Source organism: Lissotriton helveticus, chromosome 4_1 (genome assembly GCF_964261635.1).
Source record: "Lissotriton helveticus chromosome 4_1, aLisHel1.1, whole genome shotgun sequence".
Taxonomy (NCBI): Eukaryota; Metazoa; Chordata; class Amphibia; order Caudata; family Salamandridae; genus Lissotriton; species Lissotriton helveticus.
The window spans coordinates 380098696-380114743 of NC_136063.1; positions in this window are offsets into that span (position 1 = coordinate 380098696).

A 16048-nucleotide genomic window follows, 5' to 3' on the forward strand; every position below is an offset into this window, starting at 1 on the left:
TTGAGGAAATTCCAGCCCTGCTACCTATATTTCATGCTTGTAAATACACCCCACAGTATCATGAATTCAGGGGCAGAGTAGAGCATCTACATGAAGGACACGAAGACACAGAGAGGAGAAACTCAGCTAGTGCTGGGAACAGTTGAAACTCTCTAAGGCCTACCAGCTGGACAATCTCTTGCACGCAGGTGCTATCCATGTAGCGCTCTCACAATCCAGCCTATTGTGAATTAGACTATCAGAGAACATATTCCCGGTTATATGTGCATGGCCATACACAGTCCCTGACTAGAACAGCATTGCAGGGCCTCGTTACCTACAGAAACGCCTTACCCAGTTCTCAAAGTGCATACCTGATGCCTCCAGACATATAGCTTGCTCAGTCTTACACACTGCATTCCTGTGTATCAATCAGAAACCTTAAGCCCAAACCTTCTCCTTCATTAACCCTGATGATAAGGCACATAAAAAAGCTCTCCATCTCTAGGCTGAGACCACCTGGACTGCTACTTTTTACTGAGGGATTAGCGGGAAGACAATAAAAATTACACACGGGCTCAAAAAAACATAAAAATGTCAGAGATTAGGCTAGACACTATTATGGAAATTAAATGAAGTATAATGAAAATAGGATTTTTAGAGTGCGACTATTACCCAGGGGTATCTAGACGCTAAAGGGACTCAATGAGACTATATACGATGACAGCATGAAAAAAAGGAACCACTTGTAAAATTACCGGGTTTTTAGATATTTCCTGAACTCTAATAGGTTTGATATACTCTTAAATTCTAGGGGGAGTGAGTTCCACAACCTTCCTGTGCAAGCCATAAAACTCCTCCCACCCCATTTTTTTTTTTTTACAATTTTGAGACAATGAGATTTCCACTAAGGGAAGAGTGAAGAGGTCTTGTAGGAGTGTAACGCTGAAAATGTTGTGCCAGAGAGTCTGGGCCAGAGCTGTGTAAGGGCTTGAAGGTTATGCAGAGGGCCTCGAACTGAATGCACTTGCTGATAGAAAGCCAATGCACCTGAATCAAAGCTTGCGGCGCAGACTTGTGTCTCGGGATGCCCATCAGAAATCGTGCTGCCGCATTTTGAAGTGCCTGTAGTTTGTTCAAAAAGCGTTTTGGGATATTGGTGAAAAGCGCATTACAATAGTCCAATTTGGAGGTGATGAGGGTCGTGACTACTGTTTTTTTTTTTTTGTGTCCTCATTTGCCTTACCCTCAATATGGGAAATTCCAACCACCTTGCACGACGCAAGGACGTGAGTTGTTATATTGGTGGCAGAGATGTCCCAAAACTAGAGGTGCTTTCGCTGACTCCATCTAGGTATATTCCAACCTGCAGGACCAATATCGTAACTGGGCTAGACCCGGTCCAAGGAGTGTTCATGGCATAATCATAGGACCCGGGAAAAAAAAAAACCCGGAATACTATCTCCATTTGACCAACAGATCCCAGAAAGCCAAGTTACGTTTACTGCATGTTCTATTGAGGTCAGCTTTAGATGTTTCATATAGAGACGAAAGCCACCCAGAATGTGATGGGGCTGTTTTCTCTACCCAATGTATACAAATTTGCCTTCTGGCCAATAAAATTGCATAGAAGAGGAAGGACCTTGCTTTGCCAATGATGTTATCTTCCAATCCAAAAATGACAAGTGGTAGAGTTATTGACAAGGATGCATTTAGAATAGAGTTTAAGGTATTCTTCACTTCTTCCCAGAATCTGGCAATGTCAGGGCAGTCCAAGAACATGTGAACATCGCATGCTCCGATAATGTTACATTGATTGCACTTTTTGTCGGGGAGAAACTTAGACAGTTTCAACGGTGTTATATATGCGTGATGAGCTGAGAAGAGATGATTTCGTTTTAGCCATGATGGTTTCACGATTTTATGAAGAAGAGCAAAGGAGTTTAGCCACGTCTCCTCGCATTGGAGGCCAGTCACCTCCCCCCATAACTCATCTGGGAGGAGGAACTCCCCATCAATTTCCTCCAACAACTGCCAATACAATATGGCTACTTCTTTTCCTCCCATTGGTCGTTCCACTAACCGTTGCTACAGTATGCTAGCCTTTCCAAGGTTGGCGTCTATGCGGCGCTGGGATCTCGACCAGCTTTCCAGTTGAATGTACTTGAATCTAGAAAGCCCAAGGCCAACATGATCGTATAACTCATCCCAGGCTATTAATGATCCTTCCTTAAATAGATGACCCCATCTTGTAATCCCTGCTTGTTCTATTATGGAAGACAGACTATCTCTCAAACATGGTGGTAAACCAGGCGAGTCCCCGATTGGGGAGAAATTAGAATAGTAAGACAACCCCGATCTTTTTCTGATGATAAACCAGGCTTTGGACTACTGTTTTCTTATAGGGTCAGCGGAGTGTACAGCAAAACCTCTATAAGAAGTTTCAGAACTTTTAAACATATCACACCAGCACTTGGGTGGAAAGCCACCAACTCAAATAGGTCGAAATTAAGACAGTAACACACATCAAAGACCTCTTCATGCTCACTCTAAATGTGAATGACTTGATCTACTACATCAAAAGAAAGAAAATGCTTACTGCATTAAGAAACCAGCCAGCATAGGCGTAATTCAAGAAACACATTTATCCTCAGAAAAGACTTTCAATCTGAAATGAGGCTGGATGGGCAAAGGACATTTTGCCAGTAAAATCTGCCAGACATCCTAAAATTAAAATTCACAGGCTGCTTTTAGAAGTGGCGGAATATCGATTCCTATTTTGTAAAAACTGTACCAGTATTGGCACAATGGCCTGATCATTGGCCTTCATACAATGACTAAACTCAAATTACAGAACTTGACACTTGGGGGGCGTGGCTTAGCGCCCGGAGGAGATGGCGGTGCTGGCGTGAGCGCTCCGTCACGGCTGGGGCACACTGCCGGACCGCGTTTGCCTGCATCCCCACAGACGGAGGATTTCATCATCGGAAGGTCTCTAGAATGTGTTGAGACCATTTGCGGGAGCTTTTGTGGCCGCTCGAGATCCTTTCTGAGCAACGCTCTCCTGGACGCGGCTTCATGACGGCCGCGGCCACCATTTTGCACCCTTCCTCAGTGTGACGCTCCTCACGGATGGAAAGTCATCGGATTCGACGGATCCACGCAGTGCCTGATGCCTTCTCCTTTCCTCATGGTGGGCCAATATGTTATTGCTAAATGATTTTCTTGCCATTGTATAGCCTCCCATTCGCTTTTCAACGCTGCCTTTTCTCCTTCATACTAGTGGCCATTTTGTGACTTCAACATCTTTTGAGGCATTCGTTCATACTGTGCTTCCGCAGTTTCACTTGGTTACGTCTTGGCTGGTGGTGCTTCCTTTTACTGTGGCTTTCCCTCCTTTGCTCCTTCTTTGCACCGAAGACCGAATGTGCCTCTCCCGCATAGGTTATTCAGCCGCTCTCCTTCATGGCAGTTACACTCTCATGTGTTTTTCTACAGCATAATGTGTTATTATGGTTTCCAGGCGTTGTCCATTCGAAGCTCACACCTTGTTGATGCTTTTTTCTCCATCAGTCCTCAGCAGCCTTTGCTTCTGACTATGTGACTTTGCCATTCTTTGTTCCATATATGCAACTTACAACCCATCTTCCATTGTTGTGATTCAGAGACTTTTTTGTTTACTTCTCTCCATACAGTGGATATTTTTTTACTCTATCAATGCTGACTACTCTTTCTGGAAGCTAAGGGGGTCTTTTTGTATGTTCCTTGGTTGTGTTACTGATAGAGGTTGTTTACCTTATCAGCAAACTTACAACAAGTTGCGCCAACAAGACCTCAAAGCGCACTTTCATCAAAAACTCAAAGGTTTTTTCAGCATTGGCTCAGTTGGAAGCCTCACAAGAGCCTCCTGTTCATATGTCGAAGTCGATCATGGAGCCCCCTACTCAGCTCACCGGGAAGGCTACTGTTAAACGACCAAAGAAGGGCCCCCCCCATCACCATCTGCTTCCGCTTCAGCTGCATCTATTGAGTTGTTATTAGACAAAATAAGGGCACTCCGCCCTTATATGGAAGAAACTAATGCTAAGTTGCAGGTTCTGACTGACAACTGGACACAAATGGAGGCGAGAGTCACGTCAGTGGAACGCAATGTTTCATCTCTTCAGGAATCCTCTGCTAAGGTCTCATATATGCACTCTCAGATTTCTTCTCTCCAAAAGCAGGTCGAGGACCTTGAGAACAGAAATCGACGCAATAACCTGCGCATCTATGGCCTGGTGGAGGGCTGTGAGGGGAGTGACCCTATTGCTTTCTTTAAATCTTTTCTCCCTAAGCTCCTACATCTTCCAGAAGATACTGTGCTCAACATACAGAGAGCCCACCGGCTTGGTCGAGTTCCCTCGTCTACTTCTGCCTCGACGAGACCCAGAGGCGTGATCATGTATTTCTTGCAATATACTGACCTTCTAAAGGTCCTTTCAGCAGCTAGAGCTTCTCCATGAATTACATGGTTTGGGTCCCCCTTGTTTTTCGCGCAGGACTACGCTAAAGGCACGGCCAATCGTCGTAAAGCCTTTTTGGATATGAGACCTGACCTCCGATCCATTGGTGCCAGATATGGGCTTTTCCACCCCTGTCTTTTTAGGGTTACATACAACAATAAAACAACAACTTACGAAGATCCTGTGCGACTCCAGAGCTTTCTGAATTCCTGACGAGGAACTAACATGGATACTTCTGGTCCCTCTTCTTCATTCCCTCCATGACTCTTCTGACTATTGAAGTCTCTCTCATTTTGGATTCTCGTGTTCCACAAATGAGTTTGCCAATTGTACCATTGGTTCACATGCATTGTGTAACAGTTCTTTTTTCATGTTGATCTTGTTGCTCATAATCTCCACTGTTTATTCTCCCCTTGCTTGCCGTTCTTGGGGATATGACCTCCTTGAGGTTTTTGATTCTTCTCTTGTCTTTTCTCCTAACGCTCTCCTCTTGTTTCCACAGATCATATACCATGTTCCGTGTGTCCCCAGTTGTGCGGCTCGCTGGCCCTGACCGTCTTGTCTCCTCTAGTTGGCTCTACCCCCCTCCTTACAAGTTTGGTTTCTTTTCCTGGTTGTGATTCCTCGTCTCCCCTTCCTGTAAGTACGTTTCCTTCCCTTATTGAAATGTTAGCTTTTGTTTCTGTCCTTACCTCCTCTTCCCTGCTACCCTTCCTAATTGCTCTCTTCTTAAAGGTGTCACTTCTTCTCTATCGTTTTCAGTTTCTTTCTTTTCATCTAATTTCTATTTCATCATCTCCTATACTTCTCCTTCATTCATCGTTTCTTGTTTTTCTTTGCTCTGAGGTTATCTCTCATTGTAGTTGATATCTCTTTTCTAATTGTTTTTAATGTCACTACGTATTGTTTCATGGAACGTTAAAGGTCTTAACACTCCCATTAAGAGACAACGCATTCTCTCTCACCTTGCCAAATTGAATGTGGATCTCGCTTTCCTGCAAGTGACTCATTTATCTGAAGCGGAATCTGTTAAGCTTAAAAGAGGTTGGGTGGGGGAGGTGTGTTTTGCTCCTGGAGATGGTAAACGTAATGGTGTCGTTATTCTTATCCATAAATCTCTCACTTACTCCTTGTTGGCTACTGAATCGGATTCTGACGGTAGGTGGTTGTATGTCAAGCTTTCCTTGAGGGGTGTTCCACTCTCCCTTCTTAATGTTTACGCCCCCACAGGCGGTGACCCAATTTTTTGGTGCGAGATGGCTACTCGCATCACTAATTTCGCTGATGATAATTTCATTATGGCAGGGGACTGTAACCAGCCTCTTGATCCATTTTTGGACCGAAACTCCAAAGCTTCCTTCATCCCAAACAAGCCTCATAAACTCTTTACCCACGCAGTGTCACAGCATAAACTTATTGATGCTTGGCGTCTGTGTAACCCAACGGCCAAAGAGTTCACCTTTTATTCTCCCTCTCACCATTCCCAATCACGCATTGATTACATTTATGTATCCCATCATCTCTCCCAGTCTCTTACTCATGCAGAAATTGGCCCTATTCTATTATCTGATCACGCCCCAGTATCTATTATTATTGATATTCTACCCAAAGTCATTGGACCTAAGAGGTGGCGTTTCAATAATTCCTTGCTTTTAGATCCCAAATTTACCGCCTCCTTCACTGTCTTTTTTAATGAATATTTTACCTTTAATGATACCCCTTCTATTCCTACTCACACTATTTGGGATGCATTTAAAGCCACAGCTAGGGATTTTATCATCCGCTATGTGGCTCAGAAACGGAAGACTGCACGTAAATACACTAGTGACCTTCTCCACAAAATCAAGGGCCTGGAGCACTCTTACTATACCTCTCACTCAAAGGAAAGCTTGACAGCACTTATTGACGCCAAGTTGAAATTTAATAAAAAATCCACAGAGGACGCCTCTCTCTACTTCTTGAAATCTAGTTCGAAATTTTATGGTGGGAGAAACAAAGCAGGGAAAATTTGGCTAATTATTTGAAAATCAAACATAACAAATTAAATGTTGAATCTGTATTTGATGACAATGCTGTTCTTAGACATACTGACAATGATATTCTAGATGCATTCTCCCGCTTCTACTCTACCCTTTATTCCTCTGAGACTCATCCTACTCCCCAATTTCTCTCTGATTTCTCCTCTACTATTCGCCAACCAGACCATTTTCCTATTGACTTAACCTCTTTGGAATTGGACATTTCCCAGCAAGAATTACTCTCCGCCCTTAATTCTCATAAAAAAGATAAAGTTCCAGGGCCTGATGGATTCACTGTTGAGTTGTATCTTCACTTTTCTAAATTACTAATGCCTAAATTACATTCCCTTATAGATTCTTTTGTTACCCTTGGCAGCTCTTCAGGTACCTTTTCTGATGCTCACATTTGTATTATTCCTAAGGAAGGGAAAGATACTCGATATTGTAAAAACTATAGACCAATCTCCCTTGTCAACATTGATTATAAGATTTATGCCAAATCTCTTGCAGCTCGGTTAGACCCCTTTTTACCTGAATTACTTGGCCCGAGCAATCTGGATTTGTTAAGGGACGCTTTATTACTGATAACACTAGACTTCTTTTTAATGTTTTGTCTAAATCTCCACGCTTTCAAGATTCTCTGGCGGCTATTGCCTTAGACGCAGAGAAGGCATTTGATAGGGTAGAATGGACCTATCTTTTCTCTGCCCTTAAATGGTTTGGTTTTGGCCCCAAATTTATGTCCCTCATTTCCTTTCTTTATTCCAATCCCAGAGCAGCGGTCTGTGCAAATGGTCTGGTTTCCTCCTTTTTTGAGTTGGGTAGAGGTGTGCGACAAGGCTGTCCTTTATCCCCTTTTCTCTTTAATTTAGCCTTGGAACCCTTTCTCTCCAAACTTCGGCAAAATCGTGACATACACGGCTTTCAGACTTCACACTCTCACATTAAACTCGCTGCTTAGGCAGATGACATTTTGCTCTTTATCTCCAACCCTACTGTCTCTATTCCTGCCTTCCTTGCTGAAGTACGTGAATTTTCGCAGATTTCTGGATATAAGCTGAACAGTGACAAATGCGAAATTTTACCCCTCACGAAATATACCTTCAACCCTGATTTTGCTGCTTCTAATTTCACTTGGAGTTCCTCTCACATCAAATACTTAAGTTTACATGTCACTCCCTCCATCGCCGATACGGTCTCACTCTGTCTCAACAAATGCACCCTGAAACTTTCCGATCTCACCACCAAATGGCATCCACTCTATCTTTCATGGTGGGGACGCCTCGATACCATTAAAATGATGTTATCCCCCATTGTTTTGTATACTATTTCTAATATTCCAGTTCCTATTCCCATGAAGTTCTTTAAGAAGATTAGCATCATTCTTTCTTCTTTTCTTTGGTCAAGCAAAAAACCCTGTATGTCTCTCTTTAGACTAACACGTCCTAAATCTGAGGGGGGTGTCAATTTTCCTGACTTTCCAACCTATCACAAGGCTTTCCTTCTGCGCCAAGCCTCCTTTTGGTTGCGAGGCCCTGACGAGCCTTGTCCTTTATGGGTTACTGTAGAGCGTCTCTCTCTCTCTCCCTTTACTTTTGCTGAATTTCTATCTTTCTCTCGTAAACCACAGCTAACATCCATTCCCATACACAAATTCACTGTCAAGCTACTCCTAGCCTCCTCCCCGGCCCCTCCCTCCTCTGTAGATGATTTTTTTATCCACTACCATTTGGCATAATAAAAGTCTCCTTATCAATAACAAACCTTTTATTGGAAATCTTGGAGACGGAAGGGTTTAATTTGGGTTTCCCAACTTTTTTCTCATTCCGCTTTTTTATCTTTTTCAACATTACGCCACTCTTTTAATCTTCCCGCTTCCTTTGCTCGCAAATATCTTATACTTAAAAAAGTGGTCATGTCTACTTACACCCAGATCCAGCACTCTCACAATCATTCTCCATCTCCTAACCCCACCTCACAACTTCACTCCTTGTTGACTGCTTTTTCTAAAGCCTCTCTCATTTACACATTTCTTCCTACCATACCTTCTCCTCGTCCAAAGTCTAAGGTAGAGGAACAATGGGAATATGACTTTGCTACTTCTTGGCCTATTTCTCTGTGGGATAAGTTATGGACCAAGATTCGCAAATCCTCTAGTTCTGCCACTTTAACACAGACACTATTTTTCATTTATAATAGACTTCTTTTTACACCACACTTGCTTAGTAAAAACTTCTCTTCTGTCTCTGACTTCTGTTGGTCCTGTTCTACACCCAATGCAACTCTATTCCACATGCTTTTCTCTTGCACCATTGTTCATGATTTCTGGAAACAAATTTGGACCCAAATCAATGATATTTTTCACACTCAAATCCCTTTTTCTTTTATTCACATTTCCTCAGGCAGTCTTTCCCCTTGTTGGGATCATGTCACTTTTGATGTGCGAATCATTGATTTACTAATAGCAGTTGCATTCCAACAAATTACTGTTAACTGGAAGAATTTTACGAATATCTCGTTTAGAGCATGGTGGTATAATGTTTGTCATAACCATAGGTTGGATACTGCCTTTGTTTTTCCTCTTCATATGACAATGAAACGCACCACTTTATGGCTTCCTATAACATTGTACCTTGATACTTGTGCTAAAAATTCATTTCATTTATCACCCATTCAGCAAGAAGTCTCCAAACCTCCCTGATTGACCTTACTGTTCCTAAGTATCTTCCTGTCTAACAGATTTTACTACTGTATCCTTTTTATTCCTTTATTGTATAGCCTCATCCTGTCTTCATAACCAGTATACCTTTTGCTATTCATGCAGTGTTTTCCTAGATTGTTTTTGCTTCTTTTCTGTTTCACATGTGTATATTGTATTGACACCTTTTATTGCTTAATAAACTCTTTTTGAACTTAAAGAACTTGACACTTGTGGTTGGCTCTATATAGGACACTGTTAGTGATAAAGGATGCTCTTAGCAACTCATCCAGAACCCTTTATCTCTAAGATGCTGGCACGCCCAACTCATAGCACAAAACTCTGGCCACAACATAAGGGATAAAGAACGGTTAACTGCTCCTCATGTCTAAAAGGCCCGTTCGGGGGCAAGGTCTTTTTCTTACCTAGCTCCTTCTTATTGGAATGAACTTCTGCATCATATTCAAATTTGTTCAGATTACTTTCTCTTCAGGAAGACACTTAAGACATCTTTGATCTCATTTAGCTGCTACTGTTGCCCTTGTCGCTTGGATGCGCCGAGATACCCTCCTGGGGTGATTAATGCATTTTACAAATTAACATAACATAGCATAACAAAAGAAATTTAACCATCTCATTAAGTTCCCTCCTGTCCACCAAAGGATGACAGCCAACCACAGCCTACATGTCTTAGTTTGATTGATTTACTTTTAAGAGACAGGCTGTTCCATCTACCTCGTCAGAAAAATCTGAGCAGTTATGATGAGCATCTTTCCTTTTTCCACCTGAAAGTTCTGAGACTAGCATGAATTAGTATTGGTACCGACGCAAATGGATTGATTGACATCTTTAAGACTACAATTGCAGAGGGTGTTTTGAAGGTGTCATCTAGGCTTAAAGTTACTTTCCAGGGTAGAACGAACATCTGTCTCAAGTAACAACCCACTCTGATAGAACTATTGCAGATAGAAGGCATCACCAGGAGAAGTAAAGCAAAACACTCACGAATATGTTTTATATTCAGCAACAGCATGCTTGAGAAAATATTAATTTTCATTTTTTTATTTATACTCTTGCATGTTCAATAATGGGATTGGTATGGTGGAACCCATTCCACTAACCGTGACTCACAGAGAGGGTGGCCCTGTGGGGTTAGGCAAGGGATGGGATGGGATGGCATGCAGAGTGGTGGATAGGATAGTGTTAGAGAAAATGCATTGTTGAATCAGAATGGAAATGTGGTGTGAGAAATTGTGTTGGTTGGGGTGGATAGTAGTCCACCCCTAGATGTAATGTCACTATTCCTGTTAGGTCCAGAAAAGGTTCCAGTAATGTAAAGCTGAGCTCAGCCACTGGGGCTATGGCACAGAGCAGACAGGCCTAACTTATGAAACTGTGTAAAGCAGTGGTTCCCACAGTTTTGGCTCCTGAGGACCTCCATTGAGTCAGCACTGGAAGCCGGGGGCCCCCTAGCAATCTGTATAATTTAAATTTTAAACAGTAATCCGAAAAAAATAAACACAGGTGTCAACACAAAACAAATAGTCGAATTACTAAGGATTTTAGTATTTTATATTGAAAGAATCTGCAAAAAACAAAAAACTTTATTGGGAAGGTTGGTGCTGGATCTCCATGACTAACTTTTAAATGGTTGGTTTTATTTCACACAACAAGGCTCCTGTTCCTGCCAGGGCCAGTCTGGAAACCCAAAGCAGCCCTGGCAAACGTTTTCAGTCCAGTCCCAAAGGGTGCACACCAAGTGCAGTGAGTGAGTCGAACCACTACAAAGGGGACTTTGGGAGGTTCTCCCCCAAGACAATTTAGGAAACAATAGTGCATTCTACAACAAATTTATCATTATATATTGAATTGTATTAGTTTTAAAAGAATAGTAAATGATGACTCTACTATGCACCACAATACGATAATCTTTGTTCGGGTTCTTCAGTGATTCCCTTTTGATCACACTCCAACAGTGCCTCTCGTCGCTCCATAGTCCCTCTGTCACATGTATTTCATTTGTTTTATAGCATCTCTCATACCATTGTAGGATGTCAGAGCACTTTACAACACACACACATATAGGGCAGATTTACAAGACCCTTGCGCAACCGGTGCGTCACAAAAAGTGACGATCCGGCGTCGCATTTTAGTGCCCCATATTTATAAGAACAGGAAAAGCCACCCTGCATGACTTTTCCTTTTCTTATAAATATGGCCCCTTTGCACACAGGACTTTGCGTGAAAGGTGCGTTTCATGGGTTTTGCTGTGAGTGTTCCCAAGCAACACCCATGAAACCAGACACATTTCCAGATTTACGAGAAATCATGAATCTGGAAATGCGTCCGAATGCTACACCTAACCAAGGGAGGCGTAGGGAGGTGCAACAAGAAGAAATGTATTCATTTCTCCTTATTGTTTAGGAAGATGAAATCCCCTCTAGTGATTGCTTATGTGCAGAAAGGGAATTCTAGCTGAACATAAACAATCTCCCCACAATGCACGCATCCTTGCACCATGGTACAAAGGTGCCTGTGCCAGCGCATGGCAGCAGTTTGTGCACCAGCGCAGGGAGAGCACTGAGATGCAACATACTATGGTAAATATGTTGCATCCCTGTGCTTTGAAAGTGACTAAGTGCAGCACCTCCAAATGGCTTGCAGCACTCACTGAGTCACTTTCCTTGTAAATCTGCCCCATAGAGATAATGAATCATACATGTAATAACATAAGGCAAAGGTGTCTACTAGTTGTAGGATTCACATCATTCATACTGGTAGGCATAACACAGTGTTTAGCATTGACTTTAACAATGAAACTTTATTCCATTCAAATAAACCTTTTTAGCAGCATCAGGATAATGAAAGACTGGGAAGAAACTTAAGTTACTATCTTGTACCATGCAGTTTGCAAACATCTTTTTGATGCCAGTTTATACGTCTCTGTGCTAGATCACAATTGAAACTTATAAACAGCACAGTAACTAAAGAATCTCTGTGACAAAAGCAGTATCCCATTGACCTATGCAGATCAAACACAGTTAAAAAAATAAATATAGGCACACTTTCTTTGCAAGAGGCATATTAAACCTCTGTGCTACATTAAATAAGTCAAGCTGCCACTGGACAAAACTCATCTCTCTCCAGCAGGAACATTAATCACTGGTGTTATCTTGGTCTTGACACTTTTATTGTTGCTCGAAAACTTCTAATTATACTTGGAACATTTGCAGTGCTTTTAAAACTGCTGCCTGCAGACCCCCTGGGAATGTGTCACGTCCGCGGACCACCGTTTGGGAAACACTGGTGTAAAGCATTGCAAAGTATCAGAACAGTTAAAGTCAAAAACACAACACAATAAAACTTCCATTCCTCTTGATACCAACCGAGAATAATGTATTGAACAAAGTGACACCAAAACAAAAACAATCCAATAAGGTAAACCAGAGAAATACATGTTTATATTTTTTAATAAAATAGTGTCAAAAAGCATTAAGCACTAAGCCTGGGCGCAGTGGGCGTAGTGGGAGGGCCACAGAGTTGAAAACAAACTCAATGAAACTCTGCGTAGCTCCGCTACGCCGCCCGCCTCCCATCCACCCTATTAACATTTAGTAAAAACTTTAAAAAATGATTTAATAGTAAATAAAAATGTCTTACCTTAGCTGCAGGGTCCCTCGGCTGCCCTCTTCCTCTTTATCGCGTTCTTGGTCAAAACTGCGCATGCACGGTCGCCCGCACATGCGCGCATGCATGGGCGACCGTACATGCGCAGTTTTGACCAAGAATGCGATGAAGAGGAAGAGGGCAGCCCGGGAACGCTGCAGCTAGGGTAAGGCGTTTATATTTACTTTCAAACGTTTTTTAAAGTTTTTACTAATTGTTAATAGGGCGGGTGGGTGGCGGGGGCCGATCAACTCCGCCCCACTTCGGAGTGTGTGGAGTTTTGCCTACTCCGCGTACTCCGCAGAATGTGGAGTACGCAAAACTCTGCACACTCCACGGGCGGAGCGGAGTTCTCCGCCCACGGTAATTAAGCACCTACTGCAATCAACTGATTGCGCTTGATTAATACCTAGGCATAATCTAAGCATGATCGTGATGGAGCAGTATTTGGAAACAATATTGAGTTTTCACTATCGGAAGACAGAAATATCGGGAAAAAATATTGTGATACAAAAATATCGTGATGCAGAAATATTGTTGTCAAGAATATTAATTTATTAGAGAAGTAATAATGCTAAGATAGTTGTTTTTAATGTTGTTTTCAATAATAAGGTTGTTAAAAATTTCATTTTTATGGTAACATTTTTAGTACATATATTAATAATATGTGTTATTATTGTTTCTATAATTGTTAAACATTTTTTTCTAAATATAATTTGTAATTTTTTGTGGTTTAGATTTTTAATGTCGTTGCTAATAGAAATGTATAGCATTGTAGCATGTTGTGTTTGTAGCGGGATAAGGTGGGAAGTTAATTAAGTAAGACATCATTATTTAATCATTCTTATTAATATTTTAATCGATTAATAATGATGTATATTGCATAATAATTATATGTTCTAGTTATATTTTAGGTGTGGGCTGCTGGGTTTGTGGGGTTATAGGGTAGGAAGTTTATTAAGCAATAATGATATAACAATTATTATTACATGTAAATTATTTGTTTAATTTGTAATTAATTATGTAAAATGTGTTAACTATTTGTTCTAGTTATATTTGAGGTGTGGGCTGCTAGGTTTGTAGGGGTGTAGGGTGGGAAGTTAAATAAGTAATAATTGAATAGTAACTGTTTTATTGTTTATTAATTATGTAGTTTGCTTAAATGATTGTTTTAATATATATTTTTGTGTAACTTAATTTTGTTTATTTTAAAAGTTAAATTTTTTGTTATAAATTATTAGAATTATTCAAATATGTAATGTGTTGGAAGAGAAGTACTTTCTCTATTGTTGAACAGGCGAGAGTGGGAATAATACATTTTACCCTTCCGAAGTCCAACACTGTCACAACGGTAGCACAGAATGAAGTGTGAATAGTAAATCATACTCATTGGAAGTCCAAAATTTTCCCTACTATTTTACAGACTGGAGTGGGAATAGTAAATTGAACTCCTCTGAATTCCAATGCTTTCCCTACTGTTGCATAGACTGGAGCGGGAATAGTAAATATTCCCGCTCCAAATTCCAACACTTTCCCTATTGTTGCACAGACCGGAGTGGGAATAGTAAATATTATCTCTCTGAAGTCCAACACTTTCCCTACTGTTGCACAGACTGGAGTGGGAATAGTAAATGTAATCGTTTCGAAGTCCAACGCTTTTCATACTGTTACATCGACTGGAGTTGGATTAGACAGTCCTCCGAAGTCCAGTGCTTTTCCTACTGGTGGATAGACTGCAGTAGGAATGGTAGACGTAACCCCTCTCAATTCCAACACATTCCCTACTGTCGCACAATATATATGTATAATAATATATTCACTAAAAAAACATAGGTTTCAGACATGTTATAGTTAGGAATTAGCATTAAAAAAACCTTAGAAATTCACTGAAAAAACCATAGGTGTTAGGGGTGTTATAGTTAGCTGGACATTTCACTCGTACAAAACCATTGAAATTCCTCTGTTATAGTTAGTTGTACTAACTATAACTCACACGCCCACAATCCACTGCTGATGATGTCACATATTACATCATTCATGACATGGTCAGGCCCTGTCCCCTCCCTTCCCCACTGTGTAAACACACCCTGTGGCCCTTTTAAGTTGGGAGATTAACTCCCCTTGAATCCTGAGGGTCCCTAGGTGCAAATTAGCCCACTAGGTACGTCCAGTAAGCACCATTCCAGAGAGGTGTAAAAAGGGGCACAGCCTACACCACCTCTCTGCAACGCAGCGCAGTGGAGCTTCCTGGAAGCACCTGGTGGGCTAGTTGTCCCCCTGTGTCCCTCAGGTTTGAAGGGGAATTATTTCCCCAACTTAAAATGCGTCACAGGGTGTGTTTGCACACGTCACCTCAGGCCCCGTCCCCTCCCTTCACCACTGTGTAAACGCGCCCTGTGGCCGTTCTAAGTTGAGAGATTAAGTCCCCTTGAATCCTAATGGGTCCCTAGGGTCAAACTGGCCCATTAGGTACCTCCAGTAAGTGCCACAAGGGGTGTGGCCTCTGAACACCTGTCTGCAATGCAACTCCCTGGCGCAATACTGTGGGTCCCCGGGGGCCAACTAGCCCACCAGGTACCTCCAGTATGCGCCAGGGGGCTGTGTTGCAGAGAGGTGTTCAGAGGCCATGTCCCTTTTTACAACACTCTGCAATGCAACTCCGTGGTGCTTACTGGAGGTACCTGGTGGGCTAGTTTGCCCCCAGGGACCCTCAGGATTGACAAGGAATTATTCCCCAACTTAAACCACTCCACAGGGTGTGTTTGCAAATATGTGAACTCAGGCTCCGCCCCCTCCCTTCACCACTGTGCAAACGCACCCGTGGCATGTTTTAAGTTGGGGGATTAAGTCCCCTTGAATCCTAAGGGTCCCTAGGGTCAAACTAGCCCTCCAGGTGCCTCCAGTATGCGCCACAGAGCTGCAGTCTAGAGAGGTGTAAAAAGGGGTGTGGCCTCTGAACACCAGTCTGCAAAGCAGCTCCCTGGCACATACTGGGGATACCTGGTGCCTGGTGGTATATATATATATAGATATATATATATATATATACACTACCTACTGGCAGTCGCCAGTGGGTAGTTATAGTTTGGACCTGTTTTCCAAAGGAAATCCTCAACATTCTATTTGGAATAACTTTAGCATTGGTTGACGAATCTTCGTGAAATTTTCAAAACGAATGGCCAGCT